Source organism: Rhamphochromis sp. 'chilingali' (assembly GCF_963969265.1).
Source record: "Rhamphochromis sp. 'chilingali' genome assembly, chromosome: 17".
NCBI lineage: Eukaryota > Metazoa > Chordata > Actinopteri > Cichliformes > Cichlidae > Rhamphochromis > Rhamphochromis sp. 'chilingali'.
The window spans coordinates 29,921,687-29,941,589 of NC_137944.1; the positions used below are offsets into that span (position 1 = coordinate 29,921,687).

General features: G+C 43.1%; 1 long non-coding RNA gene across 1 annotated transcript; it reads left to right on the forward strand.

The window, feature by feature from the left end:
* The first annotated feature begins 13,133 nt into the window (after nucleotides 1-13,133).
* LOC308384835 lies at nucleotides 13,134-16,973 on the forward strand. The gene is made up of 3 exons (XR_013969404.1): nucleotides 13,134-13,273; nucleotides 15,240-16,704; nucleotides 16,798-16,973. It is a non-coding gene; the product is annotated as an uncharacterized lncRNA (long non-coding RNA).
* The last annotated feature ends 2,930 nt before the right edge of the window (nucleotides 16,974-19,903 follow it).

Here is a 19,903-nt window from a genome sequence, read left to right on the forward strand (position 1 = left end):
GACCAAAGAGAAGATTCATGGATGTAGTGAAGGACATGCAGAGGGTTGGCGTGACAGGATACTGAGGACGGAGTGGGATGGAGACAGACGACCTGCTGTGGCAAGCAGCAGAGAGAAGATTTAATTTCACCGCTTACTCCGTTTCATCATTTGAGATTTGTATTTTCTTACAGTTTTTCTCAGTTGCTATGAAACATTTCTTAGAACTTTTCTCAGTCTTCTCAAAGCTTTAAACATAAAACCTTGTTTTCAAAATACTTTAACCTCTTGTGAGGCAAACCCTCACAGTTCAGAACTACACATGAATCTTCAGATCACACGCACGACCATAAAAATATAAACACCATTCAGCATTCATGACACGCTGCATAAAAAAAAATTAAAAACAGTGTTCTTGACACGTAACTCTGGTCTTTCCAGACTCGTGGTTGTTTTATAATCCTACAAAAATGATAAAGTATGAAATAAAAACAGAAATCCAGAAACAGGGAGGTGGCAGTCCTCCACTGCCACCTCCCTCCTCCTCCAGTATCATGTAACATCGCAGTACAACAGAGGTTCAAGATCATGGTGGCTTATTTTAAATTCTTTTATGTGTCACACTGTAATTTACGTGTGAAAGCAGATGGGTCATCCAACATAACTATATGTTATACAAGTATGAATCAAGTGCACACAAGGTTGAATGAAGGAAATGTGGAGCCGGTAAACCACAGTTTAAGACAAAGAAGTCTGATGGTGTATTATTTTCTTTGAAAGTACAAGTGTTGGGTCCATTCCCGTTTCTAGTTTGCATTTTTTGTAGAATTGCAAGACAATCACTTTTTGAAGGATCTGGACTCAAAATGCAGGACACCAGAATAAAGGTTTAACAGGCTTATTGAAGATAGAGTCATCTTGAGAGGTATTTCGTCCGCAGCTTTTCTTTTCTCGTTTCACCACACGGGCTGGCAGAGATGAGGAAACGTCCACAGCAGAGCCGAACTACACATCGACCTGGCATCGACGGAGGGGACTCTTCAGCCTTAAAGAGCAGGCAGGTAATCACTGGATTGCAGACAGTTGGATGATTGTGGATGATACGAAACAGCTTCCAGGTGTGTAGCCAGAGTAACCATGGGAACAAACGCCATCTCTGAAACACACAAGCAGGTTAAGGGACAAACCCACACTCACTCTCACACAGAGAGAGGAAAGAGATGCAGATTGCCACAGGAGGACAAGAGGACTGTGACACACATGAGGTTTCAAGTGTTGAGTTACACATACAGAAGTTTACTAAAATCTGCTCAGCTTTTCAGAATTCATGAGACAGTTAAAATCCAAGAAGAGCCTCTGTCCACTCAGATGAGGACCTATTTATGTTGGAAACATTGGGAAATACTGCTCGCTTTGCTTCTCGAGCCACAACCTTTGAGATGCATTGTTTTACATCCTGAAGCCCTATCAGATCACCTTTTGCTGGAGAGACACAGAGACATCAGCAGATCAGAGTGAGCTTTATATCCAAACACCTACAAAGTCCTGAGGTGTCTACACAAAGCTGACAAATTAAGAATCTCAAAGACACTAACATCTCTCAGTGTTTCAAACACACACTCAAAATAAAAGCTCCTTTTATTTTCATGGTTATTTTCCCTCATAACCATGAAGCAATAATTCAGAGGAAATGCATGAAAATCAAAGGTGTATGCATTCAACAAAAGATTAAACAGGGTCTGCAATTTGTGTCTAATGAGCTGAAAACCATTTAAAGTCTTGTCAGAAGAGGGGTTGATTCACTACATTAGCTTAAATCACCGAGGTTTTGGTTCACACAAAGTGATTTGGGGCTTTTGCAGTTCACAAAAACACTAATACTTGAGTATCTTCTTCTCATTTAGGTCCAGGGTAGTAACTCGACAGCAACCCCTCTCTGGCTAATCTGTCGAGCTGAGCTGTTGGATGAGAACATGTTGAGCCAGCAGCAGACCCGAGCAGCCGGTACTGGACGCTCTCATCTTGTGACTCTCGCAAATAATGAGTCCTCATTACTCACATGAGCCATGAGGACAATTTGTCACCAGTAATACACTCAAACACCTTCTGCGGTTCAGGTATGCATCAGGGAGCATGTGATCTTCTACACACGCTGACCTGCACTAAGCCAACTTCACTGAGATCTATTTAAATCAGTCTGGATTGATTCTGAGAGGGCAACGCTCTTTAAATCACCCCTAGATACATACTAACAGCTCATTTTGCATTTCACTCTGGATTAGGGCAGGGCTGTCAAACTCATTTCAGTTGGTGGGTCACAAATTACAGCCCAAAACAACTGCTTCACAACCCACCTGTCTTTAAATTTAAAAGAGAACAAGTGAACATTCATATTTAATAAACTATTCATTTAAAAAGCAGATGATGAACAGCAAAGAGAACATTTTCACAGGGCTCTCTGCAGTCCTGTGAAACACTAACCCCATGACAAGTTCATTGTAGGGTGTCTTACTCTCTCATGTGCTTACATTTATTAAAGTTATTACCAACATAAGGCAGTCTTGTCAGGGGAGGCCAGTGCCTCCCCACCCCTATGGTGGCTCCCCTGGTCAGTTGCTTCCAGGTGCTGGTAATCAAATGCATTTGGTTAGTTGAGCGTTAGTAAGTGTGAGCATCTACTTTAAAGCAGACTGTCACCTCTGAAGGGGAGCATTCAGGTGTGTTAACACAAAGCCATAATCTTCCTGGAACAAAATTCACCCCAGGAGCCACATCTCAGACTCTACAGGCCTCAGTCAGCATGTTAAAAGCCTCTTCTGTCTATAAAGAATACAGTATGTATGTATGCAAAGCCACATCTGAGCAAACCACAAGACTTCTGGTAAAATGTCCTTTGCACAGGCGAGACCAAACACGTCATGCTAACCATAAAGCACAGGGGTGGAGGGGTGATTATTTGGGCTGATTTTCAAACCATCTGAAGGTGTGACTTTTGTCCTGCAGATGCAAGTCTGAGTCTTGCCCTGTCGAGGAGGCTCTTCTATGTTGTGCCATGCGTTTATAGGGAGTGGCTCTCTGGTTTCTACAGTCAATGTAGAAGTCCAAGCATTCCTCACTGCACGGCATACCCCGTGTCGTGGAGTTTTGTCCTTGGGATGAACCAGTTGTTGTCTGAGGGTGTGGCTGAGTCTGAAGTGCACTGGGATGTTGTTCTTGGAGAAAATTCTCTCGAGTTTCTCTGACAAACCTGCTACATAAGTAAAGGCTGTTATGTTTGTCATCCTGTTTTTCTATTGCTAATGTCTGTTTCCTGTGTATTCAAACAACGTAAAGAAGTCCAGTCATCCTCTTTCAAGCTCCTAAGACCACGAAGTACTACAAGGACCTGGAAAAAATGAAAAAGAGGGGAGGGACATAAAATATTCCAAATGTTTCTTGAATTGTCAGCACAAGTGTATATGTGTATCTATCCACCCATTCACTTGCGCTTTTCCTTTTCAGGGTCACTGGAGCCTATGGGAGCTATCTTAGGGCGAGAGGCAGGGTATGCTCTGGACAGGTCGCTAGTCTGTCACAGGGCTAAACATTCGTACTCACATTCACTCACACCGATGGGCAATTCAGATTTTTCAATTAACCCATTCCCACTAACTGCATGTCTTTTGGACCACAGGAGGAAACCAGGCAGAACATGCAAACTCCACACAGAAAGACCCTGGCCTGATGGTGGAATTGAACTCAGGACCTTCTTGCTGTGAGGCAACAGTGCTAACCGTGCCACCATGCTGCCCGTGTGTCACGTGTGGAGGATCTGGAAAAAAGGAAAAAGAGGGGAGGGATATAAAATATGGGAGAGTTTGGTTTCACTTTTTTCTGTTAATATTTGGATATTTTTCTTGCATTATCATTTTTTGATGAGAAAAGCAGAATAAAATGTGCAAATTAGCTTCATTTATAGTTTGTTATACTCCTTCCCTCTAATACAAATATTTCATTTCTAACTCTGAGTGTAAGTGCATAATTTAATAATAAGTGTTTCTGCTCACAAATGTCCACGAGCACAGACATGCACGCAAAAACTGCGTGACTCCTCGCTGGCTGTAACTCACCGCGCGTGTTCACCTGGAACGTCCTCTAAGAAGACGTGTGACCATTCTGATAGCCGTCTGTGTCTGCAGGTGAATGAGTGAAGCTACATAAACAGTTAAATTAGCATAGCTTACCAGCCGTAAACCCGACAACAACACAGTGGGTGAGGGTCGGAGGGGGGGTCGCTTGACATTCTAACTTTAAAGGAAGGATTTTAACAGTATTTGCTGTGGGTTAAAGCAGTGGACCAGCAGGCTACATGTTTGAATCCAAACAAGTTTCACTCAATCCCAACAACTGAGGATCGCCATTGTATAGCGGTCGCTAGGGTAACGTCACGTCGCCGTCATATCGGATGTGGGCGGGGCTTAGCGCTAGAATCCCTTTGATCCTTTCATGTCTTGTGTGACATCACCTTGGTAAAAGTCTATAAATAGAACCATTTGCACAGGGTTAGTCACAAGGTAAGTTTAGTAAGAGGGAGTAAGAGGCATTAATGTCTAAGACACAAACTCAGCAACTTACACAAAATTCAGAATCAAGTCCAGATTGTAAAAAAGTTATATCATTTGAAAATATGAATTCTGCCATTGAAACAACCGATGCGATTCAAAGCTGCGCCACTGAAGACGACTCTGAATGTAGTGTCGTCCCTGGCGTAAACATTTTACGGAGCGACGAGGGGAAATCGAAGCACTGTGTGTGCTGCCCTCAGTCATGCAACCAGCAACAGAATCCGGGGGATCCAGAGTCAGTTGATCTCCAGGAACCTCCGGTGTCAGAAGAGCAGCTGCTCGTTAAAGAGCTAATAAATGCTGTTATTACACGTGCCTCCAAAGAGGCAAAGGTGTCGCCATCGGAAATGATTCAGCAGCGCCTCTTCACAGCTCTGTGGGCACAAGTTGAGCAAAAACCTCTCAAAATCACACACAGGGGGATTAAAAAACTTGAAAAGGTGATTTTTAAAGACATAACAAAGCGGCTTGACATTAGCCCTGATCTCGTGATCATTGCGCTAGCCGTAGGTCAGCCGTACCTAGAGGTGATCATTTCCATATTTGAAGATCACCTCTTCCGTAAAAAAAGCCTACTGGCAAGGTTCTTCTCGTGGTGCGTTAGAGCCGAGGATGACGAGGACGAACAAACTAAAGCCATGTCTGAAACACGTTTAGAAGAATTTAAAAGTAATATATTTCGGATACTGGAGAAAAAATCATCATCTGGCATTAGTGTCAGCGATTATGATGATGATGAAGAAGAACATGTGAGCGCACTCATTGATGCTGTGCTCACACGAGCTGCAAATAAATCGCACTACAGACCTTCTAAAAAACTCCACAGGTATCTGTTAAAACACGTGTTGTCTGACAACAGGATCAAAGATCTGCATATACATGAAAAAAAACTGAAAGATCTGGACAGGGCCATTTACCAAGAGCTACGTCAGAAAACATTCTGTAAAGAAAAACATTTACTGATGTTACTGAACGACGAGGACCCAGTGTTGAGAAAACTGACGGTCGATATCATTAAAAATCACCTGATCGACACTATGCAGAATCCAGCCCTGTGTGATGCTGAAGAGGCTGAAAATTACAGGTTATCTGTGGAAGCCTGTATCAAGAAGGTGGTGACACGTGTCAATAAAAATGCCAGTTCACCTTCCTCTACTGAAAAAGTTGATGCCATCACCCAACGGCTGTTCATAAAACTCTGGCCTAGACTTAAAAAGATCAAAGTTGATAATGTGATGTTCATCAGTGATATGGTTTACAGCTCTTTAATACACAAATGGAAAGAGCCAGATGTCATACTGACATTCATGGAATTAGACCATGAATATGCAGATGATATAATTGTAAAGCTTTTCAAGGAGCATGCCATCACTGTATTGGAAAGTGAACATTTCATGACAAGCTTCTTTCTCTGTGCGGGTCATGCTGTATGGATCGCAGGCAGAAAATACTTGGTTACTGTTATGTAAGACCATAAAAGTAGATTCTGTTCATCTGGACGTAGCATTTTCAGTTTCAATTTATTTAACATCTAATCGAGTCATTTTAAAAACCCTTGACCGGTCGAGGCAGATGGCCGTTCCTCACTGAGCCTGGTTCTGCCGGAGTTTTCTCCCTGTTAAAAGGAAGTTTTTACTCCCCACCGTCGCCTAGTGCTTGCTCAGAGGGAATTGTCAAATTATTGGGGTTTTGTTTTGTGCCATCTAATACACAACTTATCGTATTGGGCACTCTAAATGTATTTTTAATCAATAAAAAGATCCAAAAAAGATTATATTGTGAATTCTGCGTGTTTTCATTGTCACACAAATGTATACATTTTCAGCTTAGACTGAACGTGTTTGTTTGTCATTCCTTTCAAATCAAAGATTTTAGTAGCAACTATTGTATTAAAACATTGCACAGGCGTTTTACTCTGATTACACAAACCTTATGTAGGAGTAGGTCACAGATAAGAGGTACTAATTTGTAAATTTGACCTCTGACCTCACAGAGATCAAATGTGACAGGATATTTGTGCTGTAATTTTCAGACTGTAAGGATTATTTGTATGTAAACTATAATTTCATATTAAGAATCCACATCAACACATTCTCACTCTCAAAGTGTAAAATGTTACACTATAGGTGACAAATCGTCAGTATGTTACGCTTTTGGCCACCCAACATGTCCCTGTGTTACTTGTTCGGAAAAATGAGGAAACATGAGAACCATTTCGAATCAATCTACACGTGTATGTTTATTTTACTGTAATTGCTTTGGAAAACACTATCTAACACGATTAGGTTATGATACGGGTTAGGATTAAGGTTAGGGTTATGGCTGGAATACACAGCTGGAACGTGTATTACACCGGGAGCGTCATTCTATTGGATGTCATCCACAATCCGGCGCGTATCAAATAGATGCGGAAGGTTACCTTTCACGTGTCTATGGGACACCTCGGAGCGCGACTAATGGTCGGTATGTTACACGTCGGGAATGAGAACGGGCTGTCCACATATATTGGTATGTCATCTACTAAATTTTGCCAATACAAACAATGGCAGTAATGAATTAATTCATCAATATAATAATTAATATATATAAATATAAAAACACATTTACAAAAAAAAATTATTCACTGTCTACTTTAGCAGAAGGTTTCTAGCTGAAGATAGTTTAACCAGCTGTTTTGCCAACACCTTCATTTTTATCATTTAGCATCATTTTAGAATATAATACATTACTGTAGATCAGGGGTCCCCAATCCCAGTCCGCGAGGGCCGGTGTCCCTGCAGGTTTTAGATCTCACCCTGGGTCAACACACCTGAATCACATGATTAGTTTGTTACCAGGCCTCTGGAGAACTTCAAGACGTGTTGAGAAGGTAATTTATCCATTTAAATCAGCTGTGGTGGATCAAGGACACATCTAAAACCTGCAGGAAACCAGCCCTCGCGGACTGGGATTGGGGACCCCTGCTGTAGCTCAAACAGCATATGAAGCATTTAAATTCAGACCAACCTTATAACCGTATAACACCGATGGGGAACAATGTGTTCTGCAGAATACTCTTGATACTTTAAGAGCAATTTGCCAATAATACAGATTCATGTGTAGTAAGGTGGTTTCATTGCTACTTTTATTAAAGGAGTGCTTCTAAAAATTGAGGTGGTCATCTCCGCTTGCATTTCTGTAAAAGCCACAGCATGCCACCTTGGATGAGAATATGCATTCTTAACATTTTGCTGTCACAGTTTAGCTGTTTTCATTTCCACTGACACATCAGCTCCTAAGACCACAATACTACTACCAAAGTACTACAAGGATCCGGAAAAAAGGACAGAGGGGGGATATAAAATATACCAAATGTTTCTTGAATTGTTAGCACAAGTGTATATGTGTATGTATCTAGTCGAGTTTATATGCAGTAGTGCTCACTTGTTTTCTTTCATTTTATTACTTAACTGTATTTCATGTAAGTCATTGATATTAAATATTGATTTTACAGAGGGGTGGTAAGAGTTTGGTTTGAGATTTTCCTGTTAATATTTGGATATTTTTCTTGCATTAACAATTTTTTGATTAGAAAAGCAGAATAAAATGTGCAAATTAGCTTCATTTATAGTTTGTTATACTCCTTCCCTCTAATACAAATATTTCATTTCTAACTCTGAGTGTAAGTGCATAATTTAATAATAAGTGTTTCTGCTCACAAATGTCCACGAGCACAGACATGCACGCAAAAACTGCGTGACTCCTCGCTGGCTGTAACTCACCGCGCGTGTTCACCTGGAACGTCCTCTAAGAAGACGTGTGACCATTCTGATAGCCGTCTGTGTCTGCAGGTGAATGAGTGAAGCTACATAAACAGTTAAATTAGCATAGCTTACCAGCCGTAAACCCGACAACAACACAGTGGGTGAGGGTCGGAGGGGGGGTCGCTTGACATTCTAACTTTAAAGGAAGGATTTTAACAGTATTAGTGTAACACACTTAGAGACAGTGTGCGCACCGCGGATGACGTCAGTGCGCACACTGTGTCTGAGGAGGATGTGCGGAAGTGCTTCAGGAAGGTGAACGCACGCAAAGCTACTGGTCCGGACGGGATTCCCGGCCGCGTCCTCAAGTCATGCGCGGCTCAGCTGGCTGGAGTGTTCACGCACATCTTCAACCTTTCCCTCTCTCTGTCTGTAGTCCCAGCCTGCTTCAAAATGGCCACCATCGTCCCTGTACCCAAATCCTCCACCATCTCCTCATTGAACGACTGGCGACCTGTAGCCCTGACCCCCATCGTAAGCAAATGCTTCGAGAAGCTGGTCAGGGACTTCATCTGCTCTGCACTACCCGACTCACTGGACCCTCTACAGTTTGCATACCGCCACAACAGGTCCACTGATGATGCCATAGCCCTGACACTACACACTGCCCTGTCACACCTGGAGAAGAGAGACACGTATGTGAGGATGCTGTTTGTAGATTACAGCTCAGCATTCAATACCATCGTTCCCTCGAAGCTGGACAGGAAACTGCAGGATCTAGGACTGAGCAGCTCCCTCTGCAGCTGGATCCTTAGCTTCCTGTCTGACAGACGCCAGGTGGTCAGACTGGGCAGCATCACCTCATCCCCCATCACACTGAACACTGGTGCTCCACAGGGGTGTGTACTGAGCCCTCTCCTGTACTCACTCTACACCTACGACTGCACAGCCACTAACAGCTCCAACATCATTGTGAAGTTTGTGGACGACACTACAGTGGTGGGTCTTATCACCAACGGTGATGAGACGGCTTACAGGGAGGAGGTCAGCGCCCTGACCCACTGGTGTCAAGACAACCATCTCACCCTCAACGTCGCAAAGACAAAGGAGTTGATAGTGGACTTCCGGAGGTGCAGAGAAGTACACACCCCCATCACCATCAACGGCGCTGCTGTGGAGAGAGTGAGCAGCTTCCGGTTCCTTGGAGTACATCTGGCTGAGGATCTTACGTGGTCAGTACACACAAACAAAACAGTGAAGAAGGCGCAGCAGCGCCTCTTCTTTCTCAGGAGACTGAAAAGATTCGGCATGAGCCCCCGCATCCTCAGGACCTTCTATCACTGTGCCATTGAGAGCATCCTCACTGGATGCATCACCACCTGGTATGGCAACAGCACCGCCTACAACTGCAAAGCTCTCCAGCGAGTAGTGCGGTGCTCTGAACGGATAATTGGAGGTGAGCTTCCCTCCCTCCAAGACATCTACAGGAAGCGCTGCCTGAGGAAAGCGGGGAGGATCATCAAGGACTCCAGTCACCCCAGCCATAAACTGTTCAGACTGCTTCCATCAGGAAGGAGGTTCTGCAGCATCCGGTCCCGTACCAGCAGACTGAGAGACAGCTTTTTCCATCAGGCCATCAGACTGCTGAACACGTCATAGACACCTCAGCTTCACTACTGGAACTTCAACATTATGCACTCCACACTGTATATAAATGTCACTTGTTTTGCACATATTCAACTCTGTATATTTTATATATTTTATTATTATTATTATTATTATTATTATTATTATTATTTTTTTTTTTTTTTTTTACTATTTAATTTGTAAAAATGTGTATACACACACACACACACACACACACGTAGGAAAATATTTAGTATACACATCCAGAAATGCATACACTATTATATATTGTACATATATTTATTAGTGTCAGGTTGGCCATTCTTGTATTTTGCTCGTTTGTGTTGTTGTGTTTGCACATCTCTGTTGCTTGTGGGGCTCGCACACAAGAATTTCACTCGCATGTGCTGTGCCAGTGTGCCTGCACATGTGATGTGACAATAAAAGTGATTTGATTTGATTTGATGATCATTTCCATATTTGAAGATCACCTCTTCCCTAAAAAAAAGAAATCTACTGCCAAGGTTCTTCTCGTGGTGCGTTAGAGCCGAGGATGATGAAGACGCAGAAGCTAAAGCAATTTCTGAAACACGTTTAGAAGAATTTAAAAGTAATATATTTCCAATACTGGAGAAAAAAATCATCATCTGGCATTAGTGTCAGCGCACTCATTCACTGTAAAAAATCAAACTTGCTTACAGTCATTTCTTTCACAATTCAACAATAAAAGCTGAGTTGCCCCATAAACTCAAATACATTAAGGGTTTCAACTAATCCTTTAACGTTTTGGAGCAAAAGTTGGTCTCACATGAACTTTATTGCTGGCAAAATGAATGAATTCAAGTTTTACATGAGTTGAAGCTGTTGGCGCCTTTCTGTGCCTGAGCACGCATGCGCATGTCATATTTTTGGATACTACGGGGTCTACGATGCACTTTTGCAAGGACTGAAAGCCACCTGGCCGTCTGCCTTAATGCGAACACGAGGCTTTTTACGCCAGGAGCTGGATGCAGCTAAGGTGTTCATCTCAACTTTCTGAAGGCAAGTACTGTTTCTTTTAATGTGCATTTATATGTGTTTACTACCTCATTTAAGATCCCCCCTAGACTGTTTTACTCAATCGTGCTGCTTGAATGCCCTCGTGAGCAACTTTAATGTTTTCCATCATGAAATAGTGCTTTAAAGTTTTCGTATAAAAATCGCCATGTCACAAAATAATGTAAATCCGACAAGCATCCCTTCCAAACAGGCGCGTTCATGTCTGACAAGCCTCCACGACACCCCCTACGTGTATTTCATGTAGGGGGTGTTCGCCATACCACCGAACGAAAGAAACCCGACAAAATAAGCTAGCTCGCTCATGGCAAACCCCCCACCGCTTTTTAAAATAAATAAATAATTTCGGGGGCCCCCGCTGCCATGTTGTTTAATTTGTTCAAATCATATTTAGCCAAAAAAATGTGGTTTAGTTTCTGTGTGAACGGGGTGGTGGAGTCCTCCACCGAGAACACTCACGTTAACTTTATCGAGTGGGGGAAAAAAAGTTAGCTTGTTTATATTATGCTAACATAGCTGTGTCGCTAGCGGTCACGTAGCACATCATTATATACCAGCTAGCCCAACTTCAGTAACCCTACAAACGTCACTGCTGTTTAGTTTCCTGTCTTCATTTATGCTGGAAGTGATAACAGCTGTAGGGTTTAATTTGTTTCCAAAACCCCGCAGTCAGGACATGCTATATTGTATTTAGATAGAAGCTAGCGAGCTAACTCCCTGCTAACTTCTAACTCCGTTAAATGTCATAAATTTCGTTTTCATGGGTGCCTGGATGCTAAACTCAATTGTTACACCTGGTAGAACAGAACGCTGATCATTTTATTAAAGATGAAAGACTTTAGACAGTTTTTCAACTCTCAGTAATGCCATAGTGATCGTTTGACATGTGAACCTGCAGCGGAGTTTAGGTCCAGACATGGCTAGTGACGTCAGACTGAACAACCGGATTGAACGAGGAGGACCCAGAATCCAGCCCTGTGTGAAGCTGAAGAGGCTGAAAATTACAGGTTATCTGTGGAAGCCTGCATCAAGAAGGTGGTGACACTTGTCATTAAAAATGCCAGTTCACCTTCCTCTACGGAAAAAGTTGATGCCATCACCCAACGGCTGTTCATAAAACTCTGGCCTAGACTTAAAAAGATCAAAGTTGATAATGTGATATGGTTTATAGCTCCTTAATACAGAAATGGAAAGAGCCAGATGTCATACATATTCATGGTATTAGACCATGAATATGCAGATGATGTAATTGTAAAGGTTTTCAAGGAGCATGCCATCACTGTATTGGAAAGTGAACATTTCATCACAAGCTTCTTTCTCTGTGTGGGTCATGCTGTATGGATCGCAGGCAGAAAATACTTGGTTACTGTTGTGTAAGTCCCTAAAAGTAGATTTTGTTTATCTGGACGCAGGATTTTCAGTTTCAATTTATTTAAGTAATTATAATAAAGGTCAATCAAATGGACCAATATGGCAAGGCCATGATGATCCACTTGGTAAAATAAATCCGTTTGGCATCTTTCTTGGCCTTAAGACAACAATTCTGATGGCTAAAGATCCAAACGGGACACAAGAAAAAAACAAAAACAAAACACGTGTTGTCTGACAACAGTATCAAAGATTTGCATATACATAAAAAAAACCTGAAAGATCTGGACCGGGCCATTTACAAAGAGCTACGTCAGAAAACATTCTGTAAAGAAAAACATTTACTGATGTTACTGAACAACGAGGACCCAGTGTTGAGAAAACTGACGGTCGATATCATTAAAAATCACCTGATCGACACTATGCAGAATCCAGCCCTGTGTGATGCTGAAGAGGCTGAAAATTACAGGTTATCTGTGGAAGCCTGCATCAAGAAGGTGGTGACACTTGTCATTAAAAATGCCAGTTCACCTTCCTCTACTGAAAAAGTTGATGCCATCACCCAACGGCTGTTCATAAAACTCTGGCCTAGACTTAAAAAGATCAAAGTTGATAATGTGATGTTCATCGGTGATTGTCAGGGTCCCTGAGCAGTTATGAATTATATTATTATTATTATTATTATTGTTATTGTATGTATATTTGGTGTTGCTGTCCTTCTCCGTGTGTGTGTGTGTGTGTGTGTGTGTGTGTTTCAGTGGGCGCCTTCAGGCCTGGTGGGTGTGGCCCTGCTGATGGTCTGGCCACACCCGAAGCCACACACTTGCTGCTGGTCAGGCCTCGTCGGGGGAGCTACTTGGGAGAGTCTTGGAGCTCCCACCGACGCGGGATCATTTCGTGAGTCTCCACGTTAGTCAACAAAAACATTGCACAGGCGTTTTACTCTGATTACACAAACTTCATGTAGGAGTAGGTCACAGATAAGAGGTACTAATTTGTAAATTTGACCTCTGACCTCACAGAGATCAAATGTGACAGGATATTTGTACTGTAATTTTCAGACCATAAGGCGCACTCAAAATCCTTTAATTTTCTCAAAAACTGACAGTGCGCCTTATAATCCGGTGCGCCTTATGTATGAAGTTTAGGTCCAGACACGGCTAGTGGCGTCAGACTGAACAACCGGATTGGTGTTAGAATTTACCATGTCAGCCAATCAAAAAAATGATATGGCAACATGCGGCACTTGGTTGTTTAGGGAGAAGGTGCAGTTTTAGGAGTGACACCCGCGACGGAAAGCGGCGAGCAAAAGAAAGAGAGCGCAAGTTTTCATATGTGAGACATTAGTGATGTTTAGCGTTTTTGGAGGCTAGAGTTAGTGTGTAGTGTAGTTATTGTTTTGTATTGTGTCAGTTATACTGCTGAATGTCACATTTGCTCCAAAAAAGCCATCAAAAGCAGATTCTAGTGTAAACGCTGTTCCCACAGGGAAAACAGGACTGATACACCTCCTGTTGTCAGACCTGCAGGGTTTAGGCCTGTGCTGTTCTCTTCTGTCTTATACTGAACACAAACTTTTTTTTTTCTTTTTTTTTCTTTTTTTTGGACCGGCACAAATAATTTGTGTGCCTTCTTATTTGCTGCAGAACACCTGATTGTTCTGTAAATAGATTTAGATGGTTATATAAAAAATGCCTGAGGCCTTGGCTGCATTTTTAGGTAAATAGTACCATATAACTTTGTTTGCAAAACTTGTGCATGAACCTGAAGTTCCCAAATTGATATAAAAAATTTTTTTTTTTAGCAACAACACTAAATGCGTTTTTAAAACAAAATGTTAGGTTTCAAGTTTAGGAGAAAAGTTGCTTCAACTAAGTTATCCATCAGAACCTAAAAATCTAAATGCAGTGGGTTGCCTTGAGTTTAAGTTTTCGCAACAATTTTTTATTTTTGTATTTATTAATTTTACAGTGTTGATGCTGTGCTCACACGGGCTACAAAGAAATCGCACTACAAACCTTCTAAAAAAAAAAAAAACTCCACAGGTATCTTTGAAGAAACACCTGTTGTCTGACGACACAATCAAAGATCTGCACATCAATGGAAAAAAATCTCGAAAGGGCCACCTAAACATAATATATAATGTTCTGACTGAGAGACGTTTTGAAAAAATTTAAACGTACAGCTCTGCTATCACTTCCAACATAAATGAAGACAGAAAACTAAACAGCAGTGACTTTTTTTTTTCTTTTTTTTTTTTGGGTTACTGAGGTTGGACTAGCTGGTACATAATGATGTACTACGAGATCACTAGCGATACAGCTATGTTAGCATAACATAAACACAGTGAAGCTGGAGGATGAAAGCTAACCTTTTTCCATTCGATAAAATTTATGTGAGGGTTCCCAAAGGTTAGGGACGAATTCAATCGCATGGCAGGATGCTGTTGCAGATTAAACAGCGCCTCTTCACAGCTCTGTGGGCACAAAATAGAAGTACTACAAGGACATAGGGAAAAGGGACAAAGAGGGGAGGGATATAAAATATTCCAAATGTTTCTTGAATTGTTAGCACAGTGTATATGTGTATGTATCTATCCATCGATTCACTTACGCCAGGGGTGGGCAAATCCAGGCCCCGAGGGCCGGTGTCCTGCAGGTTTTAGATCTCGCCTTGGGTCAACACACCTGAATCGCATGATTAGTTCGTTACCAGGCCTCTGGAGAACTTCAGGACATTTTCAGGAGCTAATTTAGCCATTTATATCAGCTGTGTTGGTTCAAGGACACATCTAAAACCTGCAGGGACACCGGCCCTCGAGGCCTGGAGTTGCCCACCCCTAACTTCCGCTTTTCCTTTTCAGGGTCGCAGGGGGTGCTGGAGCCTATGGCAGCTATCTCAGGGCGAGAGGCAGGGTACGCCCTGGACAGGTCGCTAGTCTGTCACAGGGCTAAACATTCGTACTCACATTCACTCATACCTATGGGCAATTTAGATTTTTCCAAAAACAATGGGCAATTAAGATTTTTCACGTGCCTCCAAAGACGCAAAGGTGTCGCCATCTGACATGATTCAGCAGCGCCTCTTCACAGCTCTGTGGTCACAAGTTGAGCAAAAGCCTCTCAAAATCACACACAGGGGGATTAAAAAACTTGAAAAGGTGATTTTTAAAGACATCAAAGCGGCTGGACATTAGCCCTGATCTCGTGATCATTGCGCTAGCCGTAGGTCAGCCGTACCTAGAGGTGATCATTTCCATATTTGAAGATCACCACTTCCGTTAAAAACCTGCTGGCAAGGTTCTTCTCGTGGTGCGTTAGAGCCGAGGATGACGAGGACAAAGAAACTAAAGCCATGTCTGAAACACGTTTAGAAGAATTTAAAAGTAATATATTTCCAATAGTGGAGGAAAAAATCATCATCTGGCATTAGTGTCAGCGATTATGATGATGATGATGAAGAGGAACATGTGAGCGCACTCATTGATGCTGTGCTCACACGTGTTGAAAATAATTCGCACTACAGACATTCTAAAAAACTCCACAGGTACCTGTTAAAACACGTGTTGTAATTATAATAAAGGTCAATCAAATGGACCAATATGGCAAGGCCATGATGATCCACTTGGTAAAATAAATCCGCTTGGCATCTTTCTTGGCCTTAAGACAACAATTCTTATGGCTAAAGATCCAAACGGGACACACAAAAAAACACATGTTGTCTGACAACAGGATCAAAGATCTGCATATACATGTATATAAACTGAAAGATCTCGACCGGGCCATTTACCAAGAGCTACGTCAGAAAACATTCTGTTAAGAAAAAACATTTACTGATGTTACTGAACGACGAGGACCCAGTGTTGAGAAAACTGACGGTCGATATCATTAAAAATCACCTGATCGACACTATGCAGAATCCAGCCCTGTGTGATGCTGAAGAGGCTGAAAATTACAGGTTATCTGTGGAAGCCTGTATCAAGAAGGTGGTGACACGTGTCAATAAAAATGCCAGTTCACCTTCCTCTACTGAAAAAGTTGATGCCATCACCCAACGGCTGTTCATAAAACTCTGGCCTAGACTTAAAAAGATCAAAGTTGATAATGTGATATTCATCAGTGATTGTCAGGGTCCCTGAGCAGTTATGAATTATATTATTATTATTATTATTATTGTATGTATATTTGGTGTTGCTGTCCTTCTCCCTGTTTGCATGTGTTTCAGTGGGCGCCTTCAGGCCTGGTGGGTGTGGCCCTGCTGCTGGTCAGGCCTCGTCGGGGGTGCTACTTAGGAGAGTCTTGGAGCTCCCACCGACGTGGGATCATTGCGTGAGTCTCCACGTTAGTCATCCATTTGAACTGAGTTAGTGTATGTATGCCCGCGGTTATGTGTCCTGACGGCTGCGTCTATTGTGTCCCCAGGAGAAGTGTGGAGCGCCAGACAGCAGCCAGGACGAGGAGTGCTGAGACACGGGAGCGGAGAGCACTGAGACACGGACTGGTCACGGAGAGACACGACACGGGAGTCAGGGGAAACCACGGGGATTTATTGTTGTTATTTCCACACACTGTAAATAAACGTACTGCTTGTACATAGAGCACCGCGCCTGGGTCCTCCTTCCCCACACCCCCCACGGTTTGCCATGCCAAACCGTGACAGTGATATGGTTTACAGCTCTTTAATACAGAAATGGAACAGAAATTATTCACTGTCTACTTTAGCAGAAGGTTTTTAGCTGAAGATAGTTTAACCAGCTGTTTTGCCAACACCTTCATTTTTATCATTTAGCATCATTTTAGAATATAATACATTACTGTAGATCAGGGGTCCCCAATCCCAGTCCGCGAGGGCCGGTGTCCCTGCAGGTTTCAGATCTCACCCTGGGTCAACACACCTGAATCACATGATTAGTTTGTTACCAGGCCTCTGGAGAACTTCAAGACTTGTTGAGAAGGTAATTTATCCATTTAAATCAGCTGTGGTGGATCAAGGACACATCTAAAACCTGCAGGAAACCAGCCCTCGCGGACTGGGATTGGGGACCCCTGCTGTAGCTCAAACAGCATATGAAGCATTTAAATTCAGACCAACCTTATAACCGTATAACACCGATGGGGAACAATGTGTTCTGCAGAATACTCTTGATACTTTAAGAGCAATTTGCCAATAATACAGATTCATGTGTAGTAAGGTGGTTTCATTGCTACTTTTATTAAAGGAGTGCTTCTAAAAATTGAGGTGGTCATCTCCGCTTGCATTTCTGTAAAAGCCACAGCATGCCACCTTGGATGAGAATATGCATTCTTAACATTTTGCTGTCACAGTTTAGCTGTTTTCATTTCCACTGACACATCAGCTCCTAAGACCACAATACTACTACCAAAGTACTACAAGGATCCGGAAAAAAGGACAGAGGGGGGATATAAAATATACCAAATGTTTCTTGAATTGTTAGCACAAGTGTATATGTGTATGTATCTAGTCGAGTTTATATGCAGTAGTGCTCACTTGTTTTCTTTCATTTTATTACTTAACTGTATTTCATGTAAGTCATTGATATTAAATATTGATTTTACAGAGGGGTGGTAAGAGTTTGGTTTGAGATTTTCCTGTTAATATTTGGATATTTTTCTTGCATTAACAATTTTTTGATTAGAAAAGCAGAATAAAATGTGCAAATTAGCTTCATTTATAGTTTGTTATACTCCTTCCCTCTAATACAAATATTTCATTTCTAACTCTGAGTGTAAGTGCATAATTTAATGATAAGTGTTTCTGCTCACAAATGTCCACGAGCACAGACATGCACGCAAAAACTGCGTGACTCCTCGCTGGCTGTAACTCACCGCGCGTGTTCACCTGGAACGTCCTCTAAGAAGACGTGTGACCATTCTGATAGCCGTCTGTGTCTGCAGGTGAATGAGTGAAGCTACATAAACAGTTAAATTAGCATAGCTTACCAGCCGTAAACCCGACAACAACACAGTGGGTGAGGGTCGGAGGGGGGGTCGCTTGACATTCTAACTTTAAAGGAAGGATTTTAACAGTATTAGTGTAACACACTTAGAGACAGTGTGCGCACCGCGGATGACGTCAGTGCGCACACTGTGTCTGAGGAGGATGTGCGGAAGTGCTTCAGGAAGGTGAACGCACGCAAAGCTACTGGTCCGGACGGGATTCCCGGCCGCGTCCTCAAGTCATGCGCGGCTCAGCTGGCTGGAGTGTTCACGCACATCTTCAACCTTTCCCTCTCTCTATCTGTAGTCCCAGCCTGCTTCAAAATGGCCACCATCGTCCCTGTACCCAAATCCTCCACCATCTCCTCATTGAACGACTGGCGACCTGTAGCCCTGACCCCCATCGTAAGCAAATGCTTCGAGAAGCTGGTCAGGGACTTCATCTGCTCTGCACTACCCGACTCACTGGACCCTCTACAGTTTGCATACCGCCACAACAGGTCCACTGATGATGCCATAGCCCTGACACTACACACTGCCCTGTCACACCTGGAGAAGAGAGACACGTATGTGAGGATGCTGTTTGTAGATTACAGCTCAGCATTCAATACCATCGTTCCCTCGAAGCTGGACAGGAAACTGCAGGATCTAGGACTGAGCAGCTCCCTCTGCAGCTGGATCCTTAGCTTCCTGTCTGACAGACGCCAGGTGGTCAGACTGGGCAGCATCACCTCATCCCCCATCACACTGAACACTGGTGCTCCACAGGGGTGTGTACTGAGCCCTCTCCTGTACTCACTCTACACCTACGACTGCACAGCCACTAACAGCTCCAACATCATTGTGAAGTTTGCGGACGACACTACAGTGGTGGGTCTTATCACCAACGGTGATGAGACGGCTTACAGGGAGGAGGTCAGCGCCCTGACCCACTGGTGTCAAGACAACCATCTCACCCTCAACGTCGCAAAGACAAAGGAGTTGATAGTGGACTTCCGGAGGTGCAGAGAAGTACACACCCCCATCACCATCAACGGCGCTGCTGTGGAGAGAGTGAGCAGCTTCCGGTTCCTTGGAGTACATCTGGCTGAGGATCTTACGTGGTCAGTACACACAAACAAAACAGTGAAGAAGGCGCAGCAGCGCCTCTTCTTTCTCAGGAGACTGAAAAGATTCGGCATGAGCCCCCGCATCCTCAGGACCTTCTATCACTGTGCCATTGAGAGCATCCTCACTGGATGCATCACCACCTGGTATGGCAACAGCACCGCCTACAACTGCAAAGCTCTCCAGCGAGTAGTGCGGTGCTCTGAACGGATAATTGGAGGTGAGCTTCCCTCCCTCCAAGACATCTACAGGAAGCGCTGCCTGAGGAAAGCGGGGAGGATAATCAAGGACTCCAGTCACCCCAGCCATAAACTGTTCAGACTGCTTCCATCAGGAAGGAGGTTCTGCAGCATCCGGTCCCGTACCAGCAGACTGAGAGACAGCTTTTTCCATCAGGCCATCAGACTGCTGAACACGTCATAGACACCTCAGCTTCACTACTGGAACTTCAACATTATGCACT